The sequence below is a fragment of the Triplophysa rosa genome, linkage group LG9 (assembly GCF_024868665.1).
Source record: "Triplophysa rosa linkage group LG9, Trosa_1v2, whole genome shotgun sequence".
NCBI classification, from domain to species: Eukaryota; Metazoa; Chordata; class Actinopteri; order Cypriniformes; family Nemacheilidae; genus Triplophysa; species Triplophysa rosa.
Genome location: NC_079898.1, coordinates 17066001 through 17079411, shown reverse-complemented (window position 1 = coordinate 17079411; position 13411 = coordinate 17066001). Strand labels below are relative to the sequence as shown.

The window sequence follows — 13411 nt, the reverse complement described above, 5'->3', positions numbered from 1 at the left end:
AAACGACCATATTGTTCTGAATACAAGACTATGTTTTTTTTCTTGGAAATACATCGGAAAAAATTGGGTCATCATATATTTAAGGTTTAGGGTTTTACCTGTCAATAATACAACCACCAAATACTTGTAAATTAAGTAAATTGATCAGGTGTGAATTGAAGCCACCATTAAAATGCTATCGGTCATAGAAAAGCTTCTAGTCTGTTTTTTTCTCACTTGCAAGACTACAGTAAAATTTTACTTGTGTGTTAATGAAATTTTGGTAGACTGGTTTTCACACTGAGATTTGCTTAAATAATATTAAATTGTACTGCAGGTAATTTGTATATGTTTTAGTCTTTTTTTAAGTGATTGTGTTGTGGTGGTACATTTGACAAGTATTACCATGCTTTAGTAACAATAGATACACTAAAATATGTAATATGTAGATGCACTACAGCTCCCCCTAGTGTCTTCTATAGAGATGTGCGATAATTGCGATGATCCGAAATCATCGCGATGAGGTCAAACAATCGCGATGAGACGATTATTTAATAATCGTGACAGCCCTAGCATTCAGTGAACCTTAGTCTTTCAAAAAGACATCTCACATAAACTATAGGACATTTCTTTAATCATGCAAGCATCTTACATACAAGGTTCAATATTTTATTGTGCACACAAACTCACTTCATTACATCACTAATCTGTACAGGGCTGCGCTGGTTTGTTTCATAAGCACCAGCTCATGTTAGCAGATATGTTAACGATGCATATAAAAACGTTTGTGCTTGAGTTTCGAAGTAACTCGCTTGCAATTGTGCATCAAGTTTGTTTTGTTTAACCGGCGATTGTGAAAAAGAAACAAGACACTTGATAAATCGTGTGATGACAACTCGAGGTTAGTTTCACCTTTGTTTCCGCTTCCAGTAATGTTTTCCTCCTCATGTTGAGTTTTCTTTGCCAAGTGCAGTATGAAATGGACTTTGTACTTTGGCGCGCATGATAAAAGCTGCACGCTGACTGACTGTTGTTGCGTTTATTTCTGCGTTCTGTTAGACTGTAAGATTAATCCATATCGAGTCAAAATGCCAATAGCTTATCATCGTTTTTGAAATGCATTCTATCGCGATTCGATATGATATTGTTTATCGGCACAGCCCTACTCTAGAGCCCTGATAGGGTACATGCTTTCATAACTATTCAAATAATCTGTGCATGAGTATTTGGTGTACAATAAAAAAATTGTTCTTACCTGTCTATTAAAACACATTCGAGAGCGGAGTCTCTGTCGAGTCCAAGACAGTTGGTCACGAAGCTCTCTCCATTTAGAAAACACCACGCTATGTTTTATTTCTTCGTTTGTCCATAAGCCTGCTTGCCTTATTTGGCCTACGTTTACACTTTTTGGGTTTCCTTTACTCGCCAAAGAGTAATCGTGATCCATAATAACAGAACAACAGATGCTGCGTCCCAGATGCTGTATAACCACTTCCGCATTCGCGTGTTGCTGTAGTTTCTACAACCCGAAACTGAGGCTAGTGCGGAGCACCGGATATTAAGTCACTGATATGCGACAAATACAAGGGAGACAAGGGACGGGCCATTATTTTAAATAGGAATTTATCTGGATTTGCACATTGTTGGGAACATTTGGGATAATGTAAGTACACAACGGCATGAAATATATCACACTGTGGAAGTGAGTTTTGGATATTTCATAACAAAATTCTTCCATATTGTGGCTTTAATCTTGAGACAAAACAATAGCATTGACATGTTTAAGGATCTGTCATCACAAGTTATTTTAATTTAAAACAGCTCAAACTTGCATTTTAGTCTGGGACTAGGCTTAAGCCTTGTTTGTGAAACGTGGTTTGAAGCTTAAACTGATGTTGTGGTATGGTGTGATTAGTTGTGCTGAACACTGATGGGTACGAGCTACAGTTTGTGAATTTGTGATCTACAAACAGTAAAGATGCCGTAGCCTTTGGTTAAGGTTTCATTTCCCCTATTTCCGTTAGACGATCTATTTATAAAAGTGTTTCACACTTTCCCACTTCAGCTGAGGGCCACTATTGGGAGTATTGTGTAATAGGGTTGGGCGATGTCTACTAAATTGGTATCGGACGATGGCTACAGAGAAACATCGCAATGGACGATGACATCGCCCTGCGGCGTTATAAAGTGAGGCACGTCTAGGCACGAGCTGCGCAGAGACACATCTTCTTTATACAGCGTGAGCTGGGTAGTTGTCAATTCAGGCATGTGTCATCTGTACAGCGTGAGCTTCACAGTTATAAACTGAGGCTTGATTGTATTCTTATTTTTATGTTATATTCAATAAAAGAGTGATAAAGTGAGGCACGTCTTTATACAACGCGAGTTGTGCAGAGTGGAGACACGTGTCTTCTTTATACAATGCGGGCTGCGCAGACACGCGTCTTCCTTATAGAGCTTGGGAATCTACATGATTGTGCATTGCATTCTGGGCAGTCACCGCCATGTTTGGGGACACGCTCAGCAGCGTACAATGACAGCAAATTGAAATCACCAGAGTTAAAAACGACTGTATTTACATTAAAACTTTTAAGAGCTGCGTGCACTTGCTTAGAATAAATGGACTAATATTTGAATCCCTTGTTCATTCAAAGGAGCGCTATCTTATGGACAGGGCTGTACAGTGCGACATACAGTTTTTTTTAATGGATGTCAATGGAAGAGAAGCCACACTGAATAAACCACTTTTGTGAGGAAACAACTATTCATTTAAGGAATTGACTGCCTGTCCATTAATGTTCAACATGTTTTGCACCAAACAATACTTTTGTTAGGAATGATATGTAGATTTTATTATGATAACATTTTTATTTTTTAAGAGAAGACAGAGTAGCAAATGGACTCACTTACGGCATTAGAATTTAATAGTAATATTGAATGGTCGATTTCAGGTTTCAGCAGTTATGAGAACACTTGAATTGTAATAAAAACTGCATGTATGCAAATGACGCTGATGCAATTTTATGAAAAAAGGACATGAGTAATGCAAAATATTATATTGTATATTTGTTGTTAAATGAAAATTAAATGTGAATACATTTGAAATGTAATGACTTGGTCTGTTGCGCTGATCATGACAATGCAATTGAATGAAAAATTAACAAAATAAATAAAATTAAGTTATGGGTTCTCTGACTTCCAGATTTAAACAAATAAAGTATATTTACAATTATGGTCTCCTCTATTAGACCATCTCCCTATATAAGAGTATCTCTGATATGTATATGTCGCACGTGCTACGAAAAAATCAGTCTGTGCTAAGAATAAATTTAGTAGTGTAGCACACGTGCGATAAAGATTGAACTAGCATTAACCAGAGCCGCCTGTTTGTGTGAAGTGCGTTTGTCATTGTGCTTGTTCGTGTGTGAGGTTAACTAAAGGCGCACCACTATTTATTTTCGTTTATAGTTAGTTTTTGCTATTAAAACTAGTTTTCCCGGCTACTAGTTTAGTCCATTTATCTAGAGCCCTATATGATCTGCGCGATGTGGGAAAACATGGAAGGAATCACGTAATCGGAATTCTACTATTTAACGTTAAATATATCCTCTGCTTGTTCTGCGTGTCTGAATGAGTTGCACACTTTACATGTTACAAGCGTGACACTCGTGGATTTGTCGGTATCTCAATATACGAGGACATAAACAGATGAACTTCATACACAGTTGTTCTAAGTTTATTTTATGAACATTTTACTCCCTGCGTTCCATTCAGAAAAACTCTAGAGGGAAAAACGCAATTGTATCTGTTAATGTGTCCATTTAAAATTCACTTGGAAATTTTCTCATTGTTTGGAGTGATGTTTTGTGTGGTGTCCCTTTCCCGAAGAGCCCTTCGGAGGGCGATATATCCCGTTTGGAACGCACCGACTGTTTGAGTGAAGCTGCCTCAAACACACACTTCACACTAAGTTCACACTTAGGGGTGTAACAATACACTCAGCTCACGATTCGGTACATATCTCGATGCTGGGTTCACGATACAATACACATCTCGATATTTTGAACAAAATGAAAAAATGAAACTGAAATTCAAATAATATTTAATTTCAAAATATTAACAATTTCAGTAACTTATTTTGTTGCAGCAGCTCACGTTAGTGGATAGATTAACATTGGCATTTAAAAACGTTTGTGCTGCCTTTGTAATGAGTTTCGGGGTGACTCGCCTGCAGTCACGCTTCAAGTTTGCTGTGTTTTAACGGCGATTGTGAAGGAAAATATGACGCTTTGTAATCCACTTGGAGACACAGATTATGTCTTGTGCTTCTCTCTCTACCGCATATGTGAGATAAGCACATGTGACGCGCTGGCGCAGAGTAGGTAGCGTCTTGACCACTGAACGAATCGTAAAATATCCCCATCTCTCTACGATGTGCATCGTAATCCGTATTCACACGGCATGATTTTAAGCCCGATTTGCAATTCGTTGAGCTCGCCAACAGGTCGGGCTGTGATTCGGGGGCAAAACAGCGTGCGATTAGCGTGCGATCAGCGCTCGCCAATCATTATGTGTGGACTAGTAAACGACTCATCAAAGAGGCGTTGCTGATGCTTCGCAGACGGCAGACAAATATCTAGCATGATAAATATCTGGAGCTGTCGTCCGACTCGACATCATGTGATGTCAAGTGACACGACGAGCCACAGACAGCAAGACATGGGTTGAGGTCACCGGACCTGCCCCGTCTGCTGATCCATTCTTTCACCCATATCCTTTGTTTTTTCCTTTTTCTAGGTTTTTCCGAGCAGATCATCAAGCAAACGGCTTGAAGCGCAAATTTCTTTCCAATGTCCATTTTCACATAAACAATTCCCGTGTCGCATGTTTTTCGTGTCATTTTCCGTTCCACTTCTCACGTTTTTTTCGTGACAAAATGTGGTTTGGGGACCGGATTGAGTCGCTGGGTGACAGAATTGTTCACAGCTTGTGTAATGTGTCACCTCCTGTTGCAGATAATTTACATAGTGTCACGTAGTGTGAACACATTAACAACTTAAAGATTCCAGACTTCACAGAGAGCAAGTCATGTAGTCTAACAGCTCAGCGATCGGGCGACGTTTAAAGTTGTGTAATGTGAACTTGGCTTTAAACTTCTTCACGACGACCCGCCAAAATCAAAGTGTGCTTAATTTGAACCAGATGAATTTTTTTTACTTGTAGTAAATTTATAAACTGTAATAAACACTATAGTATACTTTAATATTTACTATAGTAAGGTTAATAAATACTATAGTACCCAAGAATTTCCCTATAGTGAAATAATTATATTATAATTACTATAGTATATAACATTAATGTCCTTTGTCATTTACCTGCCTATTTATATGATGAACTGCACTTATACTTGTGCTACAACTATTTGTCCTGTGCTACAAAACTTTAAACCTCTGTAGCACTGGTGCTATGCGCAAAAAAAGTTAACGTACAGCCCTGCTTACGGACATGGAGTGAACGCAAAGAGCTTCATCACAAATGACATTTCGAAACGTATTTTGCACATTTCTCATGGTGTGTGAGCACTTACTGTATATATTCAAGCGGACCAGAAATGATGAATCTGTAATAATAAATACAAATGACAAAGCCACATTTGACCAAGTTATTTATTTTCATTAAGTTGCACTTTCACCATTGTGTTTTCTAAGCTACAAAGCGGAAAATTGCGCTTCTTTTCAGATTCATTTTCCCCTCCGGTCATGAGAGCAGATACGGTAGTTCATAACACAGCAAGCGTTCTACATTCTAATGTGTTTTTAACCAGGGCTTGACATTAAGCATTGTCATGTGGTTGTCCGTCGGCCAATAAATTTGTCATTCACTTGTCCGAGTGCAAAAATTACTTGTCCAAACAAAGATAAAAAATATAGATTTAATTTGAATTATAATATAATATAATACAGGTGCTGGTCATATAATTAGAATATCATCAAAAAGTTGATTTATTTCACTAATTCCATTCAAAAAGTGAAACTTGTATATTATATTCATTCATTACACACAGACTGATATATTTCAAATGTTTATTTCTTTTAATTTGATGATTATAACTGACAACTAATGAAAATCCCAAATTCAGTATCTCTGAATTAAAATAATAATAAAAAAATTTGAATATTACTTAAGACCAATACAAAGAAAGGATTTTTAGAAATCTTGGCGAACTGAAAAGTATGAACATGAAAAGTATGAGCATGTACAGCACTCAATACTTAGTTGGGGCTCCTTTTGCCTGAATCACTGCAGCAATGCGGCGTGGCATGGAGTCGATCAGTCTGTGGCACTGCTCAGGTGCTTTTATTTTGACGTTTTTGTGTGTTTGCCGATAGTTTCATTTAAACAGTAAATGCTCGTAAAATAAACTCTCAGAGCAACTCTGGAGATGAAGTTCATGTGTTCATATCCTCATACAGTGCAGACGCAGATAAATCCTCGACCATTACCCGTGTTGAATATTAAACTGTACACATAATTCACTCAGACACGCAGAACAGCCAGATGACATTTAAATAACATGATTCCGTGTAACATGGTTCCGTGTCCGAGTTACATGAACTCAGCGACTCCATTGACAGAATGCAATATAATATGCATAACTATGGGCCCTATTTCACGATCTAGTTACATGGACTGAGCGCGGTGCGCCATTGATTATTGTCACACACAAACAAGCACAACCACGCAGCTCTGTCTAATGCACATATTCTTATTATCCTACATATGTCGAACTGTTGTTAATTTTTTTTTCAAGTTAACGTTACTTGTCCGGTCGGGCAACTAAAATTCTAACTCACTTGCCCATACAACACATTCACTTGTCCCGGACAAGCGTTAATGTCGAGCTCTGTTTTAACTGTATGATATAAATTTAAACATCTACCTCCACCATTTCCCAGTCTCTACTGCAGTGTCGGTGTCCCAAAGTCACAGGATGCATTGCGCTGCTGACGTCACGTTCCCATTCTCTATACAGTTATAAAGTCAGGCGGGTTTGCGCAAACTGCACGTCCTCTTTATACAGCATTTTAGATTTCTGTCGTTTTAGATTTGAATATAATGATTCATAACTACTGACTTCTATACAGTGGTAGTTTCAGGCTGTTAGTGATGCTCAGATTTCATTACTGGTCACATTTTGTTATGGAAATTGTGGTTAGACTTCATCAGAGCCCACAGATAGCCATATGCAAATCAGTTAGCTCTATAATCTAAAACATAGTTATACATATAGAATTATTGTTGTTAAGTTGTAAAACAGAGCTGTCCACCCATTGACAGTAAGTGGAACTGTTTGGCAAACCAATGGTGGACAAAAGGGGAGTGTTCATGAATTTTGTTGACATATTATTTTATAATATATATTTTCAGTTCTGCATGGAGACCATAGTGTTGTAAAAAATACTTTTTGAGCTGTTTCGATCTACATACACCCCTTTGCATGGAATTCGTCATGTTGTTTCTACAGTAGCCCTAAACAGACAAACTGCTCTACAGAGTGTGTTTCTTAAATACGTTATCTACTACACTTGGATTAGTAGTTTAAATGTGTCAAACTAGCCAAAATGTTTACACAAACAAGCAAGGCGAGTCCATATGTAGAACTTAATTTTACAGTATGTGTTATTGCGGAAAATTGAGTGGTCACAGATTCTGGGAAGGTCTCCGCACAGCGCTAGTAATGTGAAATTATCCAGTCGTAACTGCAGGCCTCTAGACAACATACAGGAGAAAGTGCTGATGTGTGTGTGTCCATCCGGTTTTAAGTGCTGATAGAAGTGTGTCTGTGTATGCGCACACACATCATTCATTGGTCTTGCATTGTGTCTGGGTACTGGAGAGTGTTGGGACTGGCATCTAGTGTTTGCAACCTTTCCCTGTAGTTCCCCTGTACACAACACACAGACAGACAGGAAATGTGCCCTGGTACTTCCTCCCGTGCGCTCTCTCTTCAAGACTGTCTGTCACTCACAGAGATAAGGACTGTTGAAAATCGGAGTCAGCATTTTTGTGTCAGCATGTTTCTGTCTTTGTCCGAATAGCTTATGGAAGGTATGTTGTGATCAGAAGATAACATTATGATAAAAAATATGAATGTGTGTTAATGTAGATGTTGCATAAGGCAACAGTTCTGTTCTGTGTCATGACAGCAGCGGGCGGGTTCTGTCTCTACACTTAGAGGGATTTCCCCTGCAACATGAAACCCAAACCCAAGTGTTTTCCTCTCTTTTCTTGTCAGAAATGATGTGTGCGATCACAATCTCTGCTAATGCATTCTAGAAATGCCTTACAGCAGTAGTCCGTTTTCCTTTGGGCTTGATTCTCCCCTTCTGACGCACACGTGGAGCAGTCGGCCCTGTTTCAGCCTGTGTCTAAACATGTTGTTCCTTTATAATACAACACAGATTTATAACACAGATATTTAACAATTACAAGCAGGTGTATGCATCATGTGCAGCTGTTTTTTTTTTACAAAGCTGATAAGGGGAGTGCCTTAAAATGTTAACCCACACACACTTGTAATCCCCATCATCTTTTCCTTTAATGTAAAAATGGACTTAAAGTAATAAAGATAGGGATACACAATAGAACACACTTTTTTATTTCGTTTATTTTTTTGTTTAGAAATGTAGACAACAAACCTCCTCTTTGTCTCTGTTCTGTGTTGTTCATTTCTCCTTTGCTTATAAGCTTTAGGCCTTACATAAATGTAAATGTAAAGAAACTGATGGATGTTTAGCACAACTTCTGAGGTTTATTAAATATTACACAAAATGTTTAATAAACTAACATGCAAAAGTGTAAAACTTGCTTAAAAATGTGTGTGGTTAAAGGTATTAAATGTGCCATTGCTTAGACAGACATGAAGCATCTTTATAATACTTTTTTCAGAAACCTATTTTATTGTGTCCTCTAAGGTGTCTAGGCGATAACTTAATAATCGCTTCAACAATCAATTTAAGGATTTACACAAATACGTTTCACACAGTACTTAATTTTACCCAAATATTAGCCTGTGTCCGGTTGCATAAAGCACCTTAAGTGTAATTTTGCCTTAAGCGTGCCCTTAAATATACCTTAAGTTTTACTTAAGTTATTCTCCTATTGTCTTTGGTAAAGGGAAATCACCCCTTAAGTGTCACACTTAAAGGAAAAACTTAAGGTGCTTTATGCAACCAGGCGCTGCTGTTTCACTTCCATCAGGAGTCGTCTTGGGTGGACCAGCTGTTGCACTGCTTTAAAATGCTTTTCAGATGGATTTTATTCCGGTCACAGGCCGGAAATGTGGATGTTTGGAGTCTGTGACCGCTGAGACTAAAATGTGTTTGTGGGATTCAGGTGTTGAAGTGCCTCTGAGGATCCAATAAAGCTGGAACTCACATGGGGCCGGTTGCATAAACTGCTTAGACTAGTCTTAGAAGTTAGTCATCTAATTTTTTTCATCAAGACTGGTCATAACTTCTTTAAATCAGTTGCATAAAAAGATTAGGCTAATTGAATATGAAAAGTCCTAACTTTTTTAGAACACAGTTCTAACTCGACTCGATTTAAAAAAAAGTCCTATGGCAAGTGAGTTCAGTTGAGTTCAGTGTTAAATGTGTTAAGGGCTTGTCTGACAGGTGTCTGCTGGTACATTGAAGGAATCAATAGTGTCTAAGTGGTCTGGGAATATACTTAAGTTTTACCATGTGAATAACCTTTAATATGTTTAAATGCCTTTAGATTGTCAGCAGGTGGTGCAAGTGAGATGTTTCTTGCTGCCTTGTGTGAATATGTGAAATTGTTAACAGGATTTATGTGTTCATTCCTTGTGCTGTGGTTTGGCTTAATTCTCCTCAGCTCAATGCTTAAAACCATGTTGCTACAGATTTAGCTGAATGAAGACAGGAATTTGGCTTTTTGTGTCTGTGGCAGAGAACAATCTGAGTGGGGCTTGTTGTGAATTTGTGATAATGAGCACATTGCAAAGACTAGGGAATCTATGCTGAGTAGCATGTGTACATGGCATCAGAAAAAGCTTTGTGTAAGTGCTTTGAAGTTTGCTGGTGCATGTCATTCAGTACATTTCTTTGGCTGTGTATGATATTTAAAAAATCCAGATTAATTGGTGTGCAACAGTGCTTCCTGATGTTAAATGAGCAGGGTTATTTGTTAAACACTGATGATTCTCTGAGGGAGGGGTTCTGTATAGTGTGTACATTTACACATACGCATGCAGCCTGCCATCATTTTTTTCTAGTGCATATTTGGTTAGAAATTTTTTTTTGTGACCTTGGTCAGCGACTCTAAAGATGGATATCTTTTCCCATTTAAGTAGATAGGACCCTGATTGAAATACCTGCCTGGAGGCATTGCAAATATGGCAGCCAAGTGATATGACTTTGCTGAAGGGACTTTGAATGTAGGTAAGACCAGGAAATTATAAATAATATCTGTTGATGTGAATGATAGTTTCTATGTTAATGCATAAAAATTCATGGAAAAAGTGCCAGAATTGTCAGTAAGAATTTTTTTTCTGACAGTCTGTGATCAATGTTTTAGGAATGCTTTTAGATCTAAGCTGTACAAATCTGCAGCGTCTTTCACCAGCAGGTGGCAACACAGCACAGCGTAAAGCCTTCAAGAACTAGCCTGTCTGTCTCCATTTAAATCTCAAACATAAATGTCTCGGGCTTCTTTTTTTAGGTCACATTTTCCAAAAATTTCCTTTAACAGCCTCTTACAAGGCCGTTGGGAACAATTAAGGTTTTTTGCAGAGGTCAGTGCGAGTCAGCTTTACTTGCACCCTATCTTTCCTCTCTTTTCCTCCTGACAGAACAGCCACTGTGTTAAGACCTTCACCCCCTGAAGCCCTCTCCCTCTTTCTTCCCCTCACCCGTCAGAGATGGCATATGCATATGCCCGCATGCACACACCTTTTCTCCCAGGCTCGCCAGGTGTCTTTCTCCTGCCAGACTGGAATAGAGGCTCTAATTTCATGCTCTGCTAGTCTTCCCTCTGTGAGGCCGAATTCGACTGTCACTCAGTTGGACTTCACTGCCAGTTTTGAGATGCTCGCTGTGTATGTGTGTGTTCTGGTACCTCAGAGGACCGGCGAAGCAGAGCTTTGCTTTGAACAGAGCCTTTTTTCCTCTAATGAACGAGTTGGTTCTCTCAGGATCTCTGTGACTGGCTTTAATCTTTAATTGAAGTCTTAATTTATTTGGGGGCTTTGTGGAGTGTCTTGTCACATGCTTTTATGAGCTTGTGCCTGTAAAGATGAACGTCTTGGTGTTTTGTGCCTGTATTCTGCTTTGTAAATGGTTTACGTTTGTGAAATCAAAGAGCTTGTGCTGTTTTGTAATGTTGTATCTTCTACTTTAATCTTTGGCTTTCAGCAGCAGTTTTATGTAAATGATCGAAAATCGTTGTTAATGATGTGTACTGCTCACCGCAATGTAATAAATGTTATGTTGTTTCTACAGTATTGGCTGTTTTGTTATGGGACACTTTGACAGACCTAAGATCAGTAAAAAGTATATGTCACAGCGGGTCTGGATTATGCAAGACTCATACTATTCTCAGTGTGATTCGTTTTCACCCACAATGCTGTGCGGTGTTGTTGGCAGACTGTCGTCAGGATGCTGTTACTGGTCTGGGCGGCTGTCTGTCTTGACCGCAGCCAATCAATAAGTAGGAACTAAGGGAATAGGGGCTACGCTGTTAATTTGTGGTCAATCGATATGGGTTTCATTCGATTCAATACCAATGCCTCTGTATGTCGGCTCTTGTTTTAGAGCTTAGTTTAATGTGTACACACAAATTGCTTAAAGGGATAGTTCACCCAAAAATTCAAATTCTGTTACTATTTACTCTCCCTCAAGTTGTTCTAAAAGTGTATAAAATATATATTTTGAAGTATATGGGAAACTAAACAGTTTTGGGGCACCATTGGCTTCCATAGCATTTTTCCCCACTATGGAAGTCAGCAGTGCCCCAGAACTGTATGGATACAAACATTGATCTGAATATCGCTTTGTGTGTTCTGTGAAACAACACATTTTTGGAACAACTAGGGGATAAGTAAATGATAGAATTTTTAGTTTTTGCGTGAAATATCCCTTTAAGTAAAAAGAAATGTTTATGATTCATTGCAATACATTTTAATAATAAAAATTATTATAAGTAAGGGTTTACTAATGTTGTCCAAGCTCTCACAAATTGGACGAAAAAACTGTATTTTAAGGTTTTTAAGATATCTGACGTTCTTTCCCTCTAGAGGGCGCTGTTTGCATACTGTATAGGTGAAGCAATGAAGTGTCTCTTTTCTGGGCAGGGTGCCCTTTCAATCTCTTTATTTCTTCAATTCTTCAAATTAAGATCCACCTGAACGAAAGCTGAGTTCTGAAACTATCGGGTGTATTCCCATATGTGTACCCTGCTACCTCCCATCTCTGATCTGTCTCCATTGACATTGCTCGGAGTATCTTTAGCGTTACAGGGGCTGATCACTCGGCACAGGGTGTTTTAGGAAGCACCAGCTGAGAGTCTGACAGGTTGTAATTTCGTTAGTGTGAAGTCCTGCGTTCAGGGCTACATTCCGTTCGCTCTATTCCAGTAATGAACTTTTCTTAGCTAGTCTATACAGTGGCTTGCACCCTTTATAGAGAGGTATGTGCCGCTCCAAATCATACTTATTCAATTGAATTTGGCACAGGTTAACTCCACTTGAAGTGTAGAAACATTAACAAGCAAAACTAATGCTTCTGAGCTAAATTTCAAGTGTCCCAGAAAAGGGTGTGAATACTTATGCAATGTACTTATTTTTTTGTATTTTTAATAAATTTGCAAAGCTGTCAAAAATCAGTTTTTTTGTTTTGTCATTATTGTGCATGGAGTGTAGATTAATGTAAAAAAATAATCATTTAAAGTAGTTTAAGATAAGGCAGCAGCATAACAAAATGTGAATAAAATGAAGGGGGTTGAATACTTTTGCAAGCCACTATGTATTCAATGTCTGTTTTATATCCCGGTCAGTTTTTGGAAAAATCCTCTCGGCTCTGCGGGTAACTGTCTCTGTTACAGTTAGTGTTGAGATACACCTGCTGTGCATCTCTGTTACTTGCTTTTTGGGTTTGTCTCCTTGTGTAAGCGATTCTAGGGGTTGATCATGGTGTGGAACGGAAATAAAAGCAAAGAAATGTACTTGTCGCGTATTAATAACTGAATTTCATCATCATCAAGGAGTGTAATATTCAAGCTCAATTACAGAATGAAACTTACCATTAGGGCTGTCACGATTATGAAATTTGGCTGACGAATAATTGTCTAATAAATCATTGCGATTATGACGATTAATTGTCTGTTTTAGAGCTTTGACGATTATGGCGATTAA

The 13411-nt window shown here is 38.3% G+C and overlaps 1 protein-coding gene across 2 annotated transcripts in view; it reads left to right on the top strand.

Moving 5' to 3' along the window:
• Nucleotides 1-13411, top strand: part of smap1 (small ArfGAP 1) — a 100783-nt gene that overhangs the window by 10318 nt on the left and 77054 nt on the right. The gene's annotated exons all lie outside the window — the stretch shown is intronic.